Source organism: Vicugna pacos, chromosome 2 (genome assembly GCF_048564905.1).
Source record: "Vicugna pacos chromosome 2, VicPac4, whole genome shotgun sequence".
Lineage (NCBI taxonomy): Eukaryota > Metazoa > Chordata > Mammalia > Artiodactyla > Camelidae > Vicugna > Vicugna pacos.
This window is the reverse complement of record NC_132988.1, coordinates 77,278,208-77,301,686: the sequence shown is the minus strand read 5'-3', so window position 1 is coordinate 77,301,686 and position 23,479 is coordinate 77,278,208. Positions and strand designations below refer to the sequence as shown.

Here is a 23,479-nt window from a genome sequence, read left to right as displayed (position 1 = left end):
TTTTAACCAGATGTTTAATAGTCCCATTCCTTAAGGGAAGGGAAACAGAAGAGGGCAGATCCCAGATCTGAAGAAGCTCACAGTCTAGTAGCCAGGAAAAAGCAGTAACAAGTCAATATACACGTAATAGTGTATTATGGGGGAATACTATATTGTGGGGGAAGGGAGAGTTCTGGAATGTTGAGGCAGAGAATTTGAACCAGGTGCTTTGAGAGGCAGCAGATTAGACGAGGCAGGTGGTACGGAGTCCCTCTAAAAGAATGGGAGGTCAACCTAAGGCAGCTTGATAAAGGAGGTCCTCACGTGGGAGCCCCGTGGGGCCGCGTTTGGAAGAGAAGTTAACGGTGAGCGTGGGATAAAGACAGCGTTGATCCCCGCTGCTGCTAGAGGTCACTGACATGGTGTCACCGGTAGGCTGAGGTTTGGGGTGGGGAAAGCTATCAAAATGCCGATGAATACAGTTTTATAACAGACTGAGACGAGACGCTGGGAGGAAGAGAGCGAACTGGCGCTGGGAGGACGCTGCTCATTGCCAGGGTCAGAAGTTGGCCCTGCGTTTGTTCTCCACGATGAAGGAAAACCGCGGGAGAGCGCTCAGCGGCGGACAACTGCATTCGGCCAGTGGGCACGAAAATGAATCTTAGCTGCTATGTGCAAAACCCCTAGGTGTGTGGACAGAAGGGAGCCAGCCAGAAGGTTACATCGAGTCAGGAATAAACAACTACCAGGCGGAGGATCCCAGACTCGGTCCTTCCTTTTGTTGGGTGAGGAGCGCCAGGCAAAGGCGTCCACAAAGGCTTTGGAGAGAAGCGGTTCCACCGTCCCCACTCGGCTCCAGCCCCCGGTAACTACGCGGGGCCCCGAGGGGTGGGGGACGCCCGAGGCCCAGGGATGGGGTGCGGGGAGGGGGGCCAGTCTCCCCCGGAGGCCCGGCAGCGGGGACCCCAGAATAAGTCGGGGGCGGGCGCGGCGCGGCAGGCGGGCAGATCCCACCCCTTCCTGAAGGAAGCGCCCTCCTCGCCGCGACTGCCGCCGCCGCCGCCGCCGCCGCCGCAGGTCACGGCCCCGCGAGGCGACCGCGGCCCCGCCGCACCGGAGCAGGTAGGCGCGGCGCCCGCGGCGCCCCCTCCTCCGCCCGGGGCCGCCAGCATCCGAGGGGCGTCGGGCCCGGCTCCGCGCCAACCCGGAGGCGCAGAGGCGGGGACCGCGGGCGCCTCAGCGGGGCTCGGGCGGCGGGGTCTTCCCGGCCGCGGGCCCTGCTCGGCTGCGGACCCCTCCCCCGAGCGCCCCGGGCCCCCGGCCGCCCCCCGGCCCCCCGCGAACGCACGCCCCGGGCGAGGCGAGGGTGGCCGGCGGCGTCCCGGAGCCCCCGCCGCCGCCGCCGCCGCCGCAGTGCCGTCCGCCGAGCCCCTGCGCCGCCCGCCGGCTGCGGCTGCGGTCCTGTCCTTTGACAGGTGTCCCCACTCGCCGCCCCATCCGATACCCCGGCCTTTCGTTGTCCGGGGCGCTCAGGTCGGAAGCGACCCCAAGTTCGGCCTCCCGGTCCGTCTGCCGTTCGCCGAGCACTTTCCCGTTAGCAGAGTCAGGCCGGCTCGCGCAGCAGGGGAGCCGGGAGGGATGCACTAACTTGCCTTGCCCTGTGCACAGCCTCCGCTCTGAATGAACGATCCTGCTTCCCTTTCCTGGGTGCACACTTGGAAAGAAATGGGATTTTCAGTTTCTCCGGGGAGACGCCGGTGGGTGGGTGACCGAGGCTGTTCGATCATCCATTGCAATAAAAGAGTGATTAGCTTTGGGGTTGTGGAGAGAGCCCTTGTTGAGTGATTTTCTCCTTAAACCGAATCAAATCGAGAACGAGGGGATTTTTACCATTTTAAATTCATATTCCTTTTCTCTCTGCTCATTTCTCTCCTCCGTCCACCGCTACCTTCACAGCACTTTATTATATCCCAAACACTTCACGGAATTTTTTTTGTCAGGTTTATTCCGGCGAGACCGTCTTTCACGGCCGAGCCATGATTGTGACTGCGAATGTGAGAACCTAGCCCAGTGGGGATGGAAGCACCTCTCCTGGAGTGAACCCATTCCCACTTCCTGTGGGAGACCAGGAGAGGTCCAGTTAGGGAACTAAATATACTAATAATATGGTTTTCTTTTTTAAGTTCTTGGATCTGTTACAATAACACTGTCTAAATTACGATAATACCAGTTTCTGCTTCTTCATTTCTCTGCTTGAATCAAAGGCAGATTTTTAACAATGCAGGGCTATAACTCCATTCCAGGCTCCAAGTCATCAAAAGGATAGGCGAATGTGGATGTATAAACTCCATGGTAACAGTTAATAAACTGACTTACTTAAAGTTTTCAAGGAAAAATTGTTAGGCTCATGTATGTGATATTTGCAGATTAAAGAATTTTACAATTTCAGCTCTCATGCATTAAGTCCCAAACTTTTTCTTCTGTGTGTCCCAGAGACACCATGTTTCAAACATTCACTATAGCTCCCGTCTCTTAACGAACTAGAAATGTGAGTTTAATCTTCAAGGCATAAGCATAGGAATTTTAATGTTGTGTCTTTTATTTATACAATATTTAATAAATATTTTGCAAGTTCCCCAAGTTGGAAGTTCAAAAACCAGGCATGGTAAATAAAAGGATAAAGAAGTTTTGCTAACAGTAATGACAATTGGTAATGTTATGACGTTGAACAAACATATTAAAGTATTTGGGAAATGCATGTTTATTATACTCTGCCATTAGCTGAAGGCAATCTGTTTGGATTATTTAAATTGACATCAGAGTGTCTCTATAGTGATTGCTTAATTCATGTATTTCTCATCAAATGCCTTTCACAGGTTGCTTCGAGGGGGAGATAGTTTATTCCGTAGTTTTTTTTTTTTTTTGCATGAATATAGTAATACCGTATGTTTAGGCTTTGTTCTGGAACTACCACAGTCATACTTACAATGATCTTGCAGGGTTTTCTTGTGCTCACTTTACCTGCTTTGTGATCATCAAGAGTGATGGCACTTGGCTGTGTCCTCCTGCTTTGTTTCCCCTGTTATCTAGGCGCATCTCTGCAGTACAGTGGCCAGATTAGCTGGGCATCCTGGAGTCACGCAGGAGGAAAAGCTGGCTGGCCCCAGCAATCCTCAACATTTGGTTTCAGCATAATCTGGCCACTCGGAATGAGTTCAGTAACCAATTAAGCAAGACAGACACTGACAAGATAATGTATCACCTCTCAGTCTTCCCCTTCACAAGAATCTACAGCACTAAGAATCCAGAATACAGTGGTGATTAGGTGCTGTGAGGCTCAAATGATATATGTGCTAAAGTTCTCAAAATGTGATACAAAGACCAAATGTTACTGAATCTAAGTTCATGAAAAGGCTAGGAACAGATCGAGGTATGTAATAAATATTTTCCTTATCCTAAGGGCAATAACAGATGCTTATCCTTGCTTAACTATAAACTTTTATTCCTGGAGCTGATAGTGCCATGTATCTTTATGGTTTTTTGTTTTGTTTTGTTTTGTTTTCATAATTTGCTCTAAGCACTTTCAAGCTAGCTCATAGATTAGTGGAACAAGTCATAGTTATCACCAATGTCATTTCCTGGGATGCTTGGATTTTGAAAGATAACTTGTGGCAATGGAGAGTCTTAATGCAAAGAGATTTTAGAGCGGCCAATTGGAATGATATTTTGAAATAATAATGAAATCTTTGGCAGTAGCCTTCAAATTCACCCCCACGGTATTCCAAGTCAAGCCAGTACTGCAAGGTAATGCTTGAAACTCTTTTATGAAGGGAGAAATGAACAATTTTCTTTTCAGCATCTGTGAATGGTTTTTCTCTAGATCAGTGCTGTCCAATAAAACTTCCTGCTATGATGGAAATGTTCCGTAATCTGCCCAGTACGGTAGCCATGAGCCCCATGTGGCTGTTGAACCTTTGAAATATGTCTAGTATAATAGAAGAACTGAATTTTAAATTTTATTTAATTTTAATTAATTTAAATAGCCATATGGGGCTATCATACTGGACAGTGCAGCCTTAAATTTTCTCCACCCATTTCCTGCAAAGGTAACGCTTAATGACAATTATCCTTAATTGGAAGAAAGTGGAGATTGGCATGGATAGAACCAGGAGTTAAGATTTGACTCTGTAATCCTGTTGTTATGAAAAAATACTTGCAATTACTCCAAAGAAGGTGTTGAATGTTGAAGTTCAACTGTATTCTAAAAATCAAGCTTCCCTTTTCAATTCCCACACATCTGCTAGCCACACAAATAAGCATCACCCAGAGTTGGCCCCATGTGTCTGTGTTCTTAAACTTGTTTTTTAATTAGCTCTTTTGCACATTATAGAATCATTTATCCTTAGAGTTAGTTTCTGCCCTTTTCAAGGGGAGGGGAATTTAGAGAGGCAGAAAACTGAAGATGATTTACAACCAGCCCTGCTCCCCTCCTGTCATCACAGAGACCCTCTGAGAAGTGTGAGGAGTGAGTGCCCCGCCTCAAGAAGTGGCTGAAGCCTCTGTCTCCCTTGGGCCCTCCTTGTCTGGTGTCTTTCTCTTGGCCTTTAACCCAAATCCTCCCACCCAGCCCAGCCCCTGTGGATGAAAAAGTCCAGTTGAAAAATAACCTACCATTAATTTTAGTAAAACTGTTAAAATGGGATTTTATTTAGCATTTTATTTTGGCTCTTGAGAGGGACTTTTTTTTAAAAAAATCTTTTTATTTATTTTTTGTTGGGGGAGATAATTAGGTTTATTTATTCATTTATTTATTTTTAATGGAAGTACTGGGGACTGAACTCAGGAGCCCATGCGTACTAGGCATGTGCTCTACCACTGTGCTATACCCTCCCCCCAGAGAGGGATATATTTTTAATTAGACTTTTTCTTAAGACACTGCTACTCATATTTCTTGTGTGAGTGACCCTCCTTCATCCAGCCTAGGATACCTCTCCCCAGGCCAGAGCTCAGAGTCCTGAGGGTTCCCCTTCTCCAGGAGGGACTCTCTCTTAATCAATTATTTACAAATTTGTTGAAGGTGTTTGTGCATACTAAAATATAAGTTAAAGTAACCCCCAAATTTTCTCTGCCCGTAAGATGTATATAGGATAACATTTCCCAAATTAGTGTCCATCCCATGAGGGGACAAAGATGCTTGAGTAAATTTTGGAAATGTTCCATATACCCCTTTAAAAAATTTATTTATAATGCACAATAGCATGGTAAAGTCTCTAAGATGAGATACATATACCAATTTAACTTTTTTATTGTTGATGTTTTCCAAAGAATTTTTCATACAACACTTATCATAGTATTTTTCAGACCACATGTCCTGAGTCATGAAATCAATTTAACAGGTTACGATCAACATTTTTTAAATGAAATAGCATATATAAAAGAATAGGAATTATGACTGTGCACTCCTCTTAGTGAGGGCTATAGTGTTTGATGAATCTTTTGGTTCCCCCGTGTGTGCAGGTGCAAGGCCACGAGGCAACGGAGAAGGGTAGTCAAAAGCACTGTAGAAACAGGACCCCTGGGTTCCAATTCTGACTCTACCCCACCCTGTCTGTGTACGGCAAGCACTTTATAAACATGGTCACTATTCATTTTATTATTATATAAATGTTTGTGTGTATACTGAATCATGATGTTAAAATACTGCCCCTGAAACTAGGCTTGAGACTCACTTTGGAAAAGATTGATCTAGGACAGGGCTCCACGCTGAATGCTGAACCTGGGCAGTCGGAGACAGAGCCCACAAGTTCAGCCACCTCAGCTCCCATGTTGTGATGCAGTAGTGACACGCGGATGGACACCTGCAGACCTGTGAGACTCAAACATGGTGCCGCACTGCACTGGTGTGGAAGTGAGCTGATGACAGTTGTGTTCTGTAAGACAGGGCCTGATGAGTGAGGGGGCAGGCGTTGCACATGTAGGCCAGAAGAGACCTCACTGCTGCCAGCCTGTGGCCTCTGACAGTTAATGCCCTTGGACAGGCAGCCTGATGCCCAAAGAAACCCAGATGTGCCAGAGACTAGCAGCTCAGCCTTTCTTCCATCCTGACCAGTTCCTAACTTCTGCATACTGGTTTGTAGCAAATAGTCACAACAGGTCTAAAGAGATATGTCCATCCCATAAACTCTCACTTTTTACGACATTCTAAATTATTTGTTTTTTTAAATCACTTTCTGTCCTTAATAGTGTTTCATAATATAATAAATGGAAAGCAATGTTGTTTTAAGAATTTCGTATAAAAGGAGACGTCTTAAAATTGAGACTGGGAATCTTTTTTTCTCCCCTATTGCAATCTAGAAAGTAAAACTAATTTCATTTTGGAAGAAGATTTCAGTTTTCCTTAAAGCTCAAACTAAATGTAAGCAATCACTTGTCCATAGACTTTGTCAGGTAGAATAGATAACGCAAGTTTGTCATCATGGTTACTTTTCTTTTCTAAAAAGTGTAGATGCTGTGTCTAACATACTAAAAGTCTTTAAGGTATTCAGATTTTGTTCGAGGCTGCGGAATCGTCCATCTCTGAGGACAGTGATGCAGACTATCTGTGGAATGTAAAGGAGTGAGATGAAGTGTCATTGACAAAACGGTGAAAGTCATGTAATACTTTTAGACAAGTGAGACAAAAGCTTAAGAAGTAATTGTGATTGATGATGGCAGAAGTGGAAATTAGCCTGTAGTTTAAATGGTGTTATTTAACTCCAAAGTAATTATAATGAATTTTAATGGTTTTCAACTGAATATAAACATAAATGTCTCCAAAAATAGAATAGCCTTACTATTCATCAAACATTTCATTTATTAACAAGGTAGATGTCTTTCTGGTTTTTTTTTTTTAACACTTATGAAGACTTAGCTGCCAAAGAAATATTTAAAACGGTAATAATTGGAAATTTTTAAGCATAAACTAAAATTGACTATACATAGTTAAAATTATTATTGTATTTTTCAACACTAGTCCTGTTAATAAAATAGTCTTTCAGATTATTTTTATACTATTGATTCATGAGTGAAAAGGTTAAGTGTTAGTTAAGAATTGTTGATACCATTGTAAAGCAATCCAAATAGAAATAATAATTTTCTACTGAACTTGGAGTGTTTGTGAATTAGAATTAGAATTCTGTAATGTAATTGTCCTGGAATTTCAAGGGAAATACGTCTCCTGGAATTTAGAAGTTCTACTTTTCACGAAAACTTAAAGGGTATTTACATAGAAACGCTAGTAACTGAGATATAACTGCATGCAGTAGCAGGAGTATTATGTGTGACAGTTTTTCTTCCTTGTGGTATTATGTTCCCACATAGCCTGGACTTCAAAAGTATGTCATTTTGAAAAAATTTTCCAGTCTTGTCAATGACAGTGTAGTGTTTACAAGAACCATATTTATCTCCCTGTAATTTTAGCAGCTAATAGGATGGTTCTTGAGAAAGCTGATTATCTTTTCTATGACATTTTGATTGGTGTTTTTCCATTTCAATTTGAGTTTATATGTGGCATAAAAATTGATTATGTGAAAAGGAGTGGGTTGCCATTGTATACCAAAATTGTGATGGTACAAATAAGGAAAATCACAAATAAACAACCTAATCTACCACCTAAAAGAATTAGGAAAAGAACAAACAAAGTTTTGATTATATATGTATGCATGTGAAAATAAGGGCAAGAATTTTCCAGCAACTGATTTGGGGAAAGATACCGTTGTGATCCAATAGTGGTGCATCGTGTTTTTTTAGAGACCAGGCCACAGAACCAAGTGAATGTTCACTTACAGAGCCATAAATTTGGCAATTCAGAAATGGTGTTCTTTATTAACTATTGGACAATATTTATGAAATCCCTAGTATGGTCCCTGGCCCAGAGTAATTTTTTTTCCACTGTTACTTCCTGCTTATTCATAACATAGGTTTTAACTCATGTCATTACATGGAAAATTAAAGAGGATTGTTCTGGATGATAATTGCTCCCCTACTGAGAATCTAAGAGCTAGATAAAGCCTTTGGAAGTCACATAATTTACTTCTTAGAGTCTTGGCATGACTGCAGTCATCACAGAGAGATGATGTGTACACTCCATTCTACTTTGAGTCTATGAATATTTTACATTAGTTCTTGGCACACTGTTTATCCAGGCTGACTTAACAGGACTCTGATGTTGAACCTAGGCTCACTTCAGTTTCATATAGCTCCTGCCTTGCTTGCTTGTTGCCTGCTTACCTTGTCTTTCCAATTAAATCATTGGGTTTTTGTGTGTAGAAATTATTATTATGCAATTTTGGTATCCCACTGGGTTATTTAATAACAGGGGTTAGCAAACTATTTTGAAAGTAAAGTTTTATTGGAACACAGCCATGCTCATTGGTTACATATTACGTACCTGTGACTGCTTCTGCACTCCCACACAGAGTTGAGTAGCAATTGAAACAGTCTCCATCTGGCCCAGAAAGCTGAAAATCTCTACTATTTGGTCCCGTATAATAAGGAAAAGGTTGTTGACCCCTGTGCATTTAATACTCTTCCTATGGGATTCTTGAAGAAAATGTGGGGGAAAGTGGCCTGCTACAAAGTATATACAGCTAACTGCTTTCTGTAGGGACAAATTTCCCACCTGAATGACCAAATGAGTGACTCTTCCTGTTTCACTGTCCGTTGGCTCTGAAATCAGCATAGGCTTAGGTGAGTCACTAGATGTGTAATCGTAAATGAGTTACTTAGTCCTTTTTAAGCCTGTGTTTTCCTGTGTACAAAATAAGGGTCAGTATGGTGCCTGCTGTTGGGAGACAGTTCTCCATGCATCCCGTGCGTTTCAGCAGGTCTTACAAGGAGAGGCACTGGCTGCCCTTTCCTTCTAGACTGCCTTTTCAAGGTTGTTTGTGTAAACAATCGTGGATGATAGAGACAGAGTTGCCCTCAGAAGCCAAGGGCTGGCATGCTTACATCCAGAGTAACAGATTTGAGTTCTCGCAGCTCAAGAGTTCCTCTCCAGTAATACTATTCGCTGCATGGACAGGTGTCACATAGCCCTCTTTTGACACCACGGAGGAATTGGAGCTGGGGAGCTGGTACAAGCAAATGCTGATACTCTGGCCCCTGCTGTTGCCGTAAGTAATAAAGTCCTTTGTTTCTGACCCAGGAGTCTTGTGTCTTCTGCCAGCATTCATGAAACTGTGGTAGGCTAACTTGTGCAAATAAAATCTCAGCCCTTTTACAGTTCTTGGACAACTATCCTATGGAGTTAGTATAAGAATTGAATAAGGTAATAAATATGAAACATTTAACACAGGGCCTGGCCTATAGTAAATGCCCAATAAATGTTAGCTATTAATTACTATCTAGCTAACTATTAACTCTGCAGTGTGAAATGGGTCCTAGTTTTGTGTGGAAAGCTTATGTCTTAAGGTAGTGATTTTTCCAACTGTAGGCCACCAAGGTTATGAGAACAGTTAAGTAGGTTTATTTTTTTAATGATATGGAAAATAGAATATAATAGAATAATAAAATATCCAAGTGTAAAATATGTAGTAAGGATAAATACTGATTTGTAAAACTTTAGATTTCTGTCATATGCATATATATCTGTATACAAGGCTGTGATATAAAAAAAATTTATTTTTTATTGTCAGTCGCAGTCAAAAAAGTTGGAAAGCCACTGCTGCACTAATACATATATGCAAGTGTTCAGAAAAACTTCTGTTCATGAGAGCATAGAATTCCTTTCTTTACTTTTATTCCTGAAAAGAGGTGTAAAGGGCCACCATCACTCATCTGAGAAGTGACCAGATTCACTGTGTTCACCCTCTGCATAGCATGTGGCTCATTTTTGCCCATGATTAGCAGAAAATGAATGCAACCACCAGGTTATTTTCTGAAGAAAGAGTTTTTTTATATTAGCCCCATCCAATAGAACCTTCTTTGGTGATGGAAATCTTCTATTTCTGAACCTTCCAGTACAGCAGCCAATAGCTCTTGAACACTTGACTATGCAACTGAGGAACTGAGCTTTTAATTAAAACAATTTAAATTTGAATTAATTTAAATTTAAATAGCCACGTGTGGCTATTGGACAGCGCAGTTTTTGTTTGAACGGCCAGCTGTGGTTTTCCTCAGCACAGCTAACTGCATGGTTTGGCTTGTGCTACAGTCCTAAGGTGCAGCACCCTCCCACTGGGTTGTTCAAACAGCCATTGACCCTTGCCCACAGCTGACTTGGGCAGACCTTGGGGTGAAGAATTGCTTGATGAGCTGCTACCTTGGACAGTGCCACAAGCCAGAAAAAAATGGCATGATGCCAACAGACAGAGATTCTTAACCCTGGCTATGCAATAGAGTCATCTGAAAATCAGTAACAGTCTGGGCTGCACCTCAGACCAATTAAATCAGACATTTTTGCAAAGCTCAATGGGTATTCTGTCATATTCTCAGCTAGGCAGCATCCCAAGTACTTTGATGATGCTCTACCATAGTATCCCAGAAAGTACTGGCTCTTATTGACCAACTCATACATCCAGTGCTTCCCATTTATGTTTTCAGCACACATATGGTTTCTAGTGTATGTTTGAGATATGCTGTTCTTGCTCAGTCTAGAGGGGGAGACCAACACATAAACAGTTATCAAACAATAGGGTAAGCATAATAGAAGAATCATAGGGTGCTTTGAGAACACCCAAGAGGAGGCATCAGAGGGTCTTCCTAGAGGTGGTGACATCCAACCTGAGTCTTATAGGATCAGAAGGAATAGTCACGTGAAGAAAGGAAAATGAAAAGAAAAAAAAAGATACTGCCTGGGAGGAGGCCCTGGCCAACATTTTCTGTCCCTCTAGGATTAAACACCATAAGATAGCTCCCTCCTGGGGGAGACCCTCACTGCTGTTGTAACAAACCTCATGGAGTATCCTTATCCTAACTGGCATTTATCATTTATTCATTTACTCATTCATGCATTTATTCAACAAGTGTGATTTATTGAGGCACTACTACGTGTAGACATGATCTAGGTGCTGGTGATAAAGCAGTGAACAAAACAGACAGCACTCTTGTCCTTAGGGGGCTCTGTATTCTAGTGGGGAAGACTGAGCAGAATTAAACAAGGAAATAGTATAGTGCAAGGCTAATGTGCTATGGAGAAAAAGAAGTCACGGTAAGGAATTTGAAGGTTCTGGAGAACGTGCTCTGAGAACCAGAAGTCTCACTGCATCTCTCTGCAAACTTAGTGGCAGTTCTTACTACTTTCTGAGACTGGACTTGGGTTCTGCAGTTATTTTCCTTTGTTAAAGCCTGGCCGTCCACCGATGTCCATCACCCCATGTCCTCCTGCCTTCTGCAGCACCATAACTTATGACCGCACAGCCTCTCATGCTCCCCTCCCCACCCCCATGCATCATGTCTTGTATGTTCACCCTCTCTTAGCATTTTCGCTTCCAGTTCTCTGTTGATTCCCTCCACTCTTTTTCCTCTTCACCCCAGGGGGTCCATGGTTAATAAAGTTCTCGACCTTCCTGCTTATTGCTCTGTCACCTTCCTCTATGGGTCATTGCATGAAAAGGCTTGTGAGGCTAAACATGGTAAACCACCTTTCACCCTTTCTCATCACTACTCTCCATCCAGCTCCCAATCACTTCCATCTATTTCTTGAAGAACTAAAGACCTGGTCTTTCCAAACCTCCCTTTCCTGATTCTCGTCATAACCCATCCTAGATGATCTGACCATGAATCTGGCCTCAAGATCCTTGGACCTTCTTCTTCTTCTTCTTTTTTTTAATTGAAGTATAGTCAGTGTACAATGTTGTGTCAATTTCTGGTGTACAGCATAATGTTTCAGTCATACATACATACATATACACATATTCATTTTGATATCCTTTTTCATTATAGTTTATGGCAAGATATTGAATACAGTTCCCTGTGCTATAAAGGGAACCTTTATTATATTCCTCTTTCTTCCTCTCTCTTATATCTTTCCTGGCTCCTTCCCATCAGCCAGGCATTTACAGATTTCTTCCATTCTAAAAAGTAATGCTCCTGGGTTAAATTATGATGGATCTCTATAATAGAATACTGTCCAGTCGTCTGAAATATTGATGGAAGTGTACATATCTCACATGGAAAGATGATCACAAAAATGAGTGAAAGAAGTTTTAAAATAGCTTATCAAGTGATTTTTTCCTATTTTATTTATATTTTTTATTTTAAATGCTGTAAAAGAAAATACATAACATAAAATTTACCATCTTAACTATTTTGGAGTATACAATGTACCCATTAAACAGTAGCTCCCTTTTTCCCCCTCCTCCCCCAGCCCTTGGCCACCACCATCTCCTTTATGTCTCTATGAATTTGACAGTTCTAGGTACCTCATATAAGTGGAATCATAGAACATTTGTCCTTTTCTGATTGGTTTATTTCACTTAGCACAGTGTCCTAATGGTTTACCCAGGTTGTAGCAGGTCAGAATTTCTTCCTTTTTAAGGCTTAATAGCATTCCATTGTATTTATATACCAAGTTTTAAATGATTTCATTTAAAAGAAGAAAAATGTTTTTGTTAGTATATGTAAATATGTATGGTATATAAACACACATATATACGTATAGAAGATTGTACATCAAAATGTTAACAGTGGTTATCTCTAAATTGTGGAATCTTGAATACTTTTCACCTTCTTTCTCCTCATGTGTGCCTTCTAAAGTGTCTGCAGCGAGCACACTTCCCCGTTGTAAATGCCGAAGGAGACAGAAGTCAGTGGCGCCTCGTGGGCTACAGTCTAGTCATCCCCGCCGCCCACCGGGCGCCTGCCCTTCTCTCCAGCTTGTCACGCACCACTCTCTGCCTTACCCGTTACACTCTGAGCACCACAAAGCCCTGGTTCCTGCACCCGTAGAGGCTGGATACCCTGGAGCCCTCGCCTGTGCACCTCCCCCCTCCCCTCAGCTGCAGGGGAAACCTCCGCACTCTGAAGACACAGCCCAGAGCCATTTCCTTCTTGCCTGCCCTCCCACTGCGCTCCGTGCTGGGTCAGCTTGCTCCCTTCAGGGCTCCCTAATCCCTTTACCAATCTGGTGCTGCACTTGTCTCCTGATTATCTACGAGCTGCCTGGGGGCGGGGGCTGCGCGTCCATCCCTGTGTTTGCAGCGCTTGGCACAGAGCCTGGGCAACTAAGCTGGGCGGCTTGGGGAGCCACTGGCTGTTCAGACAGGCTGGATCGCTGGATGCTCAGGAATGAGGCTGAAAATGTTGGTGGAAGATTTGCCCCGAAGCCCTTCGTTCCACGACACCCTGCTGCCCCTTGCATGGACCCAGTAAAGATGTAAAAATACATTACATTTGACCAAAAATAAATTCGGTGTTAAAATTATTGAAAAGCACTACATTTCTATCTTCATGATACCAGTGAACTCTGGCCCTAGTCCTTGGTCACGTGGCCATGCCTGGTCTCCTGTTGTGCTGGCTCATACACAGGTTTGGTAAATACCTGTCAACCTCCTTCATAACCCTAGTGGCTCCCTATGATCAAACCTCTCTTCCTTGGCTGCTTGGATAGGTTGGGACAGGAGTTATTTAGGGCCATGGGAGGCCTTTATTATCATCCTCCAAGTCTATGATAGTGACTCGTTGCTTACATTACAAGTATGATTGATCCCAATCAGGACCCTTTTGAGAAATAGAAAAGGGGTAAAAAGATCTACTGCCAGCATAGCTTGAGTGCTGTGTTTAAGCATCCTGGTGGGTAAAGGCAGCTGATGAATTCTTGCTACACTTGCTGTTGCCAGCCACACGTGGCTCCTTAAGAAAGGCTCTGAAAGTCATAGTGTGTTTAATAGTAGCTCACTCTGAAAGCTGTTATAGGCCAAGTTTGGTAAAGCAAATTCCGCAGGCTGGTACAGTTAGGTAGTTTGAGACAATTCTCTTACCTTTAAAAGAGGGATTCTAGGGAGCATTAAAAGAGCAGAAGGAAAAATGAAAACTGGTTTTAATTACTGTGGCACTGAATCGTTCGGGGCTATCGTCTGCTTCTCAGGCTGTGAGGATTTATCTTGGTTTTCCTTGAGAAAGGTGGCCCAAGGTGAGTGATTTATCCAGACTATCTGAAATATTTTTAGCAAAAATTATTGATGACAGGACACTTGATGTTTGAAATGATACATTTTCCAGCTACTGGACCAACATGTGGTGTACTGACATAGGTAGCCCGTGCTGTTCGCATCAGAATCACAACAGCTTAATTTAATGGTTCCTTCTTACCAAGATCAGGCTCTTTTTGTAGAAGTTCGGCTAGACTAGATAATCCTGGGTATGATATTTTTGTCTTGTTCTCTTTTGTTTTTGCCCAGTAAGCCAGAAGAGGAAGTAACAACATTACTTGGAATGAGCACTAGACTCAGAGATGTAATGTCAGCATTTAAATCCTGGCCTAACCACCCTCTATACCGGTTGTGCGCTTGGATGAGTTATTTAAACTCTAACAGAAGCTTTAGAGTTTCTGTTGTTCGTCAGTAAAATGTGGATTTATTTGCCTGTCTTGCTCACTAGACTGTAAGCTTCTTCAGAGTAGGGATTATGGCTCATGCATCATTGGAAACTCAATACATGGATGTGGCCTGGCAGGTAAGAACTCTATAAATATTTGTGGACTAAATCAGATTCACTTTACTTACTTCATAGGTTGTTTGGAAGGCACAGGTAGGATGAGCAGCAGTAGAGGGGAGTGTTAACAGCACAGTCCTTGGGTCCCAGTCCTGGCTCCAGCACGTGACAGTGAGCAAGTAACTATTTTCTGGGCATCTGTGGAAGTGGATGATGGTTCCTAGCTCCTAGGGTAGTAGTTGGTGTGCCTGCACACAGGAAGTGCTGTGTACATACCAGCTATTGATGAAACATGGGAACGGGCTTTGCAAAGTGCTGTTCACATAAAGGTAGTATTGATTCGATGCTACCTTGCTAAGTGTTGGGCACACTAGGAAATACAGGACTGGGTTTTTCCTTTTCTTAATTAGTGGTAATTCAGTTCCATTTCACATTTTCCAAAGCCCAGCTTAGGGTATCTTTCACCTGGACCCTTTTAGTGACACCCATAAGCACCTGGATGCAAAGTGTAAGTTCAGAGAAGCCCTGACCTTGGGCTGCCCCAGCCTGGATCTGCTGCCTGCTGTCTTTTTCCTCTCTTTGCTTTGTGGAAGTAATTCTGGTCAATTCCCAGGCAGTACAGATTTTTCAGATGATGTTAAATAATAATGATTTCAGATGTGCAAACACTGCATCAGTTTCTACACTAGTTTCTCAACCTCTTGCGTCTTGGCCACTAGAGTCCCTCGTGTGCAGTGCTGCCTGCCTCATCTTCCCATAATTTCACTCTCCCAAGGTCTCCCCAACCCAGAAACCCTCCTGAGATAGTACATTATTATAGGACCAAATCCAAGCTACTGGCGTTGCCATTCAAGGCCGTGTATGATCTGAACCCATTTTATCTAGCTATGTTTTACTTCCAGTTTCTCTCTGATGTAGACTTTTACTGCCCAGTCACCTGGGCCCAGTCTTGTCTTCTTACTTTCATTTTCACGGTCCCCACACGAAAATGCCCTCCCTGCCCATTCTGTTTATTTACATTTGCCCATAGATTTAATGCCCCTCCCCCTTTCATAAATCCTACCTCTTCCTGAACATTGACTGGCTTCTCCTGTATTTTTGCATTGTGGCTTTATTAAGTGCCATTTTGAAAATGAGTATCTTCTCATGAATGACTCAGACGTTAACTTGATAATATTAAAATTATTTTAAGCTTACCAGTTAGGCATTCAGGAACATTGTACTTGTTTTATATGCAGTATAAGTTAAAAAAATATTAACTTTTTCCTCTTGGCAGCTATAATTCCACCCCACTGCACATAAATAAAGCCCTGGAGTCCAGACCATATGCAGTAAAACAAAATAATATTGTAGAGCAAAGCAGGGCTACTATTGCTATTATGGGACTCATAAGTCTCTTATTTCTTGACTTTTATAACACATGAGACATTGGCTGTTTCAGTATCTCAGCAATTCTTCACTATTAAACCATGGATAGACTATAGATTTAAGAGCCAGAACCCTGAAATCATTTAAGCACACAGTAGGAATTCAATCATTGTTGTGGACAGACTGGTTTGTGGTTTGTTTTTGGCTCCTCATTGGTTGGTACATGTCAATTCACCTTTCTGTACTAATTAAGTACATCTTCTAAAAATTAGGATTTTCTTAAGCTTCAGATATAATGAAATAAAATTTAATTGCTAGAGTACAAACATACTACATGTCATGAGAATCAACATCACCTTCCTTTTGCCCTCCCTCTCTTCCTTCTTTTTCTTCTTTTCTTTCACATCAGTGGGCATCTGAAATGCCGAGTGCATTGGACCAGAAGGAGCTGGGTGGACGTGTGGATGAGTAAAACATTGCCTTCGCTCTAACAAATCACAGCCTAGCACTGGAGACACACAGGAACAACTATGGTCTAACTACGAGATTGAATTAAATAAGGGTAAATAGTTACATAAGCAAACTGGGTAAATACAGAGAAAGAAGGAGAAGCTTGGAAAACATACGAACATAATAAATCATACTAAGTTTCTAGTATGTGCCAAGCTCTGTGCTAGGTCATAATTATGTTACTACATCCTCACAACAAATATTTAAGGTAGGTATATTAATCTACTTTTCAAAAATAAATAAATTGGAACACAATGTGAAAGAGGCAGAGCTGTGATTCAATTCCAGACCACTCTTTTACTATACCAGCCTGTCTTTATGCCAGTGTGAAAATAAAGTTTAATATGTAAATAAAAAGGTTTTGACGGACACTTCAAAATAACCACAAAGCTTTGCAGAGGTTGGCATTTCCCTTGAGGACATTAGCCAGGATAAAAAGGAATAAAGTACAAAAGAAATAATGCACAGGAGAAAAAAAAACTTTAGAAGAAAATACCCTTCAGTTTTGAAACCTCCCAAGTAATGAATGGTAATCTCTTCTTTATGAATTTAACCACTGCAATACCAGGTAGAGATATTGAATGATTATTCTGTGAATTATCAAATAGAACTAACTTTCCTTAGGATTATTAAGTAGATTGCAAAGGGGGACTTCGACACAATTTTTATATGTAGTTGTGCATTTCAGCAGTTATTGCAGATAAACATTAAAAATGCCATCAAATTTCAAATTAATCCCCTTGAGTTTTTTCTACTGAATTCTTTGATACTTCTAAATTAATTTGGCGAGAGTGGCTTTCTTCACAGAATTCTAATTAAACCTCCAGGAACATTTATTCAAGTTTTTGTATCTCTCAGAGTTTTGTGGGGGTTTTTTCATGTATATTTCTCATTACAGATAGTCCTAGATATTTTATGGCTTTTGTTGTTGTTGTAAATCTATTATGTTTTCATTTTTTTCCTGTACAATTAAAAGCTGTTTGAATTTTCACCTTTTATCCAGCCCTTTATATGAACACTCATTAATTCCAATAATATTTTAATCAATTCTCTGGTCTTATTGTTGCAGATAATAATCCCACTTCTGTATTTCTTATAAGCAGACCCCTTATTTTTGTTCTTGTTTTTAACTGAACTGGTAAAACCTGCCTGAACAGTGTTAATAATTGTTAAAAAGAAAATTCAACTGAGTAAACATTAAAGATCTTATTGGCTTTATTTAATGAGTCATAAATGGGGCAGCATCCCATCTGTGATGGGAGTTCCGAGAAGCTGTACAAAATAGAAGACTTTATAGGCAGAAGGAGGCAGGGCAAGGAATTTATTCTAGCAAAGAGTGGATTGTTTCAGGCAATGTCCCCCGAAGGAATTGGGGGAAGACAGGGGTCTACTAAACAGATTACCTCACTAGTGCTGACTGAGTAATTCCAGATTGACTGGTTGAAGGCTACATTCTGGGAGAGGCTGAAACAGAAGTTAGATTAGGTATTAACTCTTGGTTTTGGTGACATGCGCTAAGTACAAGTGACTCCATTTTGGGACTGTTATCTCTTTTTCAGCATCATCATGGTAATAGTATTCATTCATACACTAGTTTTGTTTAATAGGAAAGCTCTCTTTTCACACCAAAAAATAATATTGGCTGATGGTTTGTGAGAGATACTCATTATAAAGCCCTCTACTCCTAGTTTTCCTAGATATTTTGTAAGGGATGAGAACTGAATTTTGCCAAATGCCTTTTCAACATCCTCGTAGGGTTTCTCTTATATGACTTATTAATGTATTTCATTATCTTCATCATAATAATTATATATTTCCTGGGATAAGGTCTCCTAGAGCATGGTTTATTTTTCTTTTAGTCTACTGTTGAATTTTTGTGCTATTTTCTATTTAGGACTTTTTACTCACGTTATTCCTCAGCATTATACATACAGATAAGTATGCGTATTATATATGGTTGCACTGGGGAATCACATTGTACATATGCTTTTGTATCCTGAATTTTGTACTTGTATACCATAAGCATTTTCCTATGGCATTAGAAATTCTTCAAAATACATTTCAATGGCTGCAGAGTATATTAGGGGTATATTATAACTTCCTTAACCTTCTTCTATTTTTCATTGCTCTAAGTCTTTCCCAATTTTTTACTATTATAAATAATGTAGGGATGAACATCATTACATATAAGCTTTTGTTCATATTGCTGATTGTTTCTGTAGTTGTCAAGGGCTACCACAACAGATCACCACAAACTCAGTAGCACGTCACAAAATAGCAGAAATTGATTCTCTCGCAGTTCTGGGGACCAGAAATCCAAAACCAAAGTGCTGGCAGGGCCATGCTCCCTTTGATGGCTCTGGAGGGAGAATCTTTCCTTGCCTCTTCCAGCTTTTGGTGGCTCCTGGCATTCCTTGGTTCCTGGCAGCATCACTCCAATCTCTGCCTGTCTCCACATGGCCTTCTTCTCTATGTATGTCTCTCTGTGTCCTCTCCTTTTCTTGTAAGGACAGCAGTCATTGACTTTAGGGCCTACCCTACATTCACGATGATTTCTTTTAAAGATACTTTGTTAATTACATCTGCATAGGCCCTATTTTCAAATAAGGTCACATTCACAGGTAACGACATATCTTTTTTTGAGGGGGACAGTGTTTAACGCAGTACACTTTCCTGAGTAAAAGTACAAAGGCAAAGGATAGGTGCCCCTTAACCTCTTGATACTTATAACCTAATTGTTTCCCAGAATGTGTAAGAGAGCTGGTTCATCAGTGGTGTAAAGAGTACCCATTTATTTACATCTTAACCTGCACTAGGTATTACCATTAAAAAAAAAGTCTCTGTCTTTTGGATGGGGAAACTGATTTTTTAAATTTTGTCTCAATTGTTCTTCAAGTTGACAAAATTCTGTGTACTTATTATGGACATTTGTAATTCTTCTGTAAAATCTTTATTCATATTTTCTTCATATTCTCCTGATGCCTCAACATCCACCCTGCCCAGGCCAGCAGGTCAGTGTGATAGGCTGATCCAGCCACAGGTTACCCCTTGGCCTCACCTGACTGTGACCCAGTAATGTTCAAACACACCCACGAAATCCCCTGGCACCTTTTGCATGTGCGCTTTCTCCGATCCCCAGTAAAGACACTGTCCTCGGGTCCTCACTTTTCCTGCTCCCACCTGCCAAGTTAAGCCACTTCCTGGCCGCTCCTCGAACGTGGTTCCCTGCGCGGTCCGCAGGGCCTCCCTCTTCGAGGACCTATAATCAAGCTCTTTCACTTTCATACCCTTCTACGCGGTGTTACTCCGTGTCTGCACCCGACCGATCATCCAGAACCAAAACCCACCCCAAACATTTAAGTAACAATTATTCCTTACGACACAATTGGCGAGGAGGATGGGATGATCTAAGCCACGGACGGAAAACCCCACGGAGATGCCCTGGGACTGCCCTTGGGTGATGAATGGGCCCTGGCGCCCGGTCTCCAGCATTTGGAAGGCTGTGTCTTGGCGTTCACGTGCGCTGCCTTGCGTGCCCCCTCCAAATGCCGCCAAGACTCCCCACCCAAAAGGGCGACCGTGCCCCAAGCCCCATATGAGAGCCCGGAATGCCGTTTCCCAGCCTGAGCCTCGCAGAAGGAGGCTGCCCGGGACACTAGAGCCACTGGGTAGCTTGCCTGTCATTCCGCCTGCAGTCCTGGAGCTTGGACTAATTAGAGAAAAACTTCTGCCGGTGTCTCGATTAAGCCACCGTGGAGTGTCCCCGAGTGCTGAGTGTTAGCCCCCAAAACAGAGGGGTCGACGTGTCCTGGACTATGGGCTCGGGACCCTGTCCACACCGCTCCTGGGGCTTTGAGTGACACTCTTGAGGGAGAAGTGCTCGCTTCCCATTCGGTGTCGGGCGATGCCCCCGCCCTCGGAGTGTCCGCGGTGGGGCCCTGTAAGGGTCCGTGCAGCTGGCGTTGGAGACCCCTTCCTCTGCTGCATCGCTTGCTGTCGCTCTTCCGGCCTCCAAGCCCAAGTGATAGCATAGGTCCCACCCACGCAGACTGGTATCTCGACTGGGATTAAAATTAAAAAAGCTGGAGGAAGGAGGAAGGAGCACTTTAATCCTGCACCCCTCAAACACCTGAGGCGGTTTCTCAGATAGTGTGAGAAAGCAAATCTCCCTGTCAGTTTGAGCTCTGCTACCCATTGACATGCTAATAGTCTCCTTAGAATTAAGTTGTCACAAAACAAAAGATTTAAAAGACAAAGTTGAGGCTGGTGTTGCCCTACTTGTTGACCCCAGTCCCTCTGAGGTAGGTTGATGGGGACCCTCTAGAGAGAGAGTCTGCCCTCCCCCCCATCACAGCAGGGGTCACTCTGGAACACCAGACCTGGGTACTAACATTCAAGGAGAGAGGAGAAATTTTTAGTTGCAAAACACTTGAAAAGATTTTGTTTAACAAAACAGAGAAAAAGAAAAGGAGACCAAAAAAAAAAAAAAAAAAAAAGGTCTAATTATCATGTGGTGGGTGAGGGGATGTCACAGAGAGAGAGAGAGACCTCTGCCCAGAGACAGGGAGTCCCTTCCTCTTTCTCCCTTCGCTTTTAGCAAAACTAAAAACCACCCCTTTCAGGTGGCTAAATAAGTAAATAAAGCTTTGGGGAAAGAAAATGCAACTGTTGGAGACTGCAAGCCCAACGGATAAAAAGGAAAAAAAATTAAACTTTATGTGCCCAGCAAAAACCAGGTGTATTGAACATAATGCTAGTCCTGGATTACTTATTGACTAAACCAACAACAAGAACAACAAAAAAACCTAAATACAGGGGAAAAAATAAAAGTAATGAAATAAATTATGTATATGTGTATAACTAAGATAAAACAAAGTTCCATTATTTGGCCCAATTGGAAATACAAAAGTTATATACAATGATTTTGTACTGAAGAATTTCTGTAACAAAAAGATTAAAACGGCACTGATTGGCTTCTGTGCCTCTACAACCTAGAGGTTTAATATCTGCTAAAATGCACCAATTGACAAAACTTCCTGGACTTAATACTGGGGCTTAAATTAGAGTTATATCTATGCATCCCGCTATAACCCATTACGCCCCCTAAAACCTTAAAAAGTAACAATATAAAGTAGAGGAAAAAAATAGATATGCCTCACTTTAACTTTAGTCTTTAACTGTAATTCACTGCACTTTAACTCACTTTTAATGTAACCCATTGCCCTAAAATATTCCATTTTAGACATACATGTTCTAATAGCATGAATAATACATTAAAATCAATGTAAGTTTTTGGCACTTGCGAACTGGCTTGATAAATGGAATCCCATTTCCCCAGTTAAAATAGTTAATATGGACCAAAATAAATTAAAATAGGATCTTCAAAGATTAAAATTTATTATATAAAACCTAATAAGTAAAAGAATGATCATCCCCATTGCTTCTTTATTTGACAGTCCAATTTTGCCTGTTCTTAAATCTGAAAAATAAGTAAATGAATGGTGCCTCATGATGGAGTGTTACAACCTTAATGCTGTGATCTCATCCATCAAGGCCCCAGTATTATTGAAATTAATGATTCTATTCAATCAATAACCAGTAAATATTTTGCTCTTACAGATTGGCTAACACACCCAATTCAGTGCCTATTTCAGTAGACTCTCAGCTGCAGTTTGCCCCTACCTCTGAAGGGACACAAAACACCTTTTCCAGGCTACCCATGGGCAGCTTTGCCATCACACACTGTCTTCGCCGACAAGACCTGCACCCTTTCCAGGCGCACAGGTCTGACAGCGCATTGTTTACAGCCTCCTCCAAGGACTTTCACTGGAGACACGTTAATGTGTGTTAATAACCAAACATCATTTTGTCCTTTTTGGATTCTGGTGACATTTGTCATTTATGAATTTTACTTACAAATTAAAATCCTCAGGCACTCCTGTTAGTGTCTTCAAAACCTTCACTATAGAGGCTTTGGCAACCTCTTCTCATGCCTCCTGGAGCCTCTGGACCACTTAACATGGCCATTGGTTGCCCCAGGGCTTCTGATGTAAGACTTGGTCTCAGGCTAAATACCATTAAAACAACAAGTGACTACTGAGCTTTCCTGGAAATAGAGGCTGTAACAGACCCTGAGCTTGTGACTCTCCATACCCAGCTGTTCCCTTATGCTTTGGATCATAAAAATGATCAGCATGGCTACAAAGCCTCCTTAAGACAAGATGAAGCCAAACCTGGCCCTCTGGCACATTCCACCTAAAGGAGAGGGTGGCCTCCCTTGTCTTCAGTCCCTTGCCAGATGCCGGGGTGTTGGAGGAGGTCACCACTTCCCCAGACCCCTTGGCTACTTAGGGAGCCTCACTGGATTAACTGAGTGAAGAGCAGCTGGCATTCATGTACTGTACAGATGGCACTGCTAACCATCACACATGATGGCACTCAGTGGGATGTTGTTACTTTCCATCCTTTAGCCAGAGTGTCCCAGATAAAGGACAGGACCTAAGAAACAGTGTACTCGGCTAAACTCCAGGCAGTCATCTCACTGTCTGGAGGTCCTGGCCAACAATGGCCCCATTTCATATTTATTATAAACTGTTGGGCCATTTCCTAAAAATTATCCCCTTCAGGGTGAAATACTTTCGAAATCTCTTGCCTCGCAGGTACCCAGAATAGAAATAAAAATGGCCCATGCTTCTGCAAATACTAAGGCCACCGTGCAGGGCTTTGCCAGGACACTCTTTATCCCCTTCAGAGTTACAGACATTACTAGCAGTAACTAAGATATTTTCACTTTTCAAAATATAAAATGTGAACTCTTGGAAGAGGTACTCAGTAGAACTTTTGTGTCCCTGATAGATCTCAGATAAAAGTTTAATTGAGAGACACATAGTCTTCTCAAATGACTCCTTTTCAAATTCCAGTACAGCAAATAGTGAACTCCAAAGTTCTGTATCTTGCCCCAAGCCTTAACTTATTTTTATAAATTTTCAAT

The 23,479-nt window shown here is 42.1% G+C and overlaps 1 protein-coding gene across 3 annotated transcripts in view; it reads left to right on the top strand.

Annotated features, from left to right (window-relative positions):
* The first annotated feature begins 230 nt into the window (after positions 1-230).
* Positions 231-23,479, top strand: part of TMEM150C (transmembrane protein 150C) — a 69,266-nt gene continuing 46,017 nt past the window's right edge. Inside the window, exons 1-2 of one of the 3 annotated variants that reach the window (XM_072942373.1) lie at positions 231-344; positions 667-844. The gene's annotated coding sequence lies outside the window, so the exon portion shown is untranslated. Of the gene's footprint in view, positions 845-1,025; positions 1,102-23,479 lie in introns of those variants that run through there. The other 2 variants (XM_015250845.3, XM_072942368.1) reach the window with 2 other exon arrangements.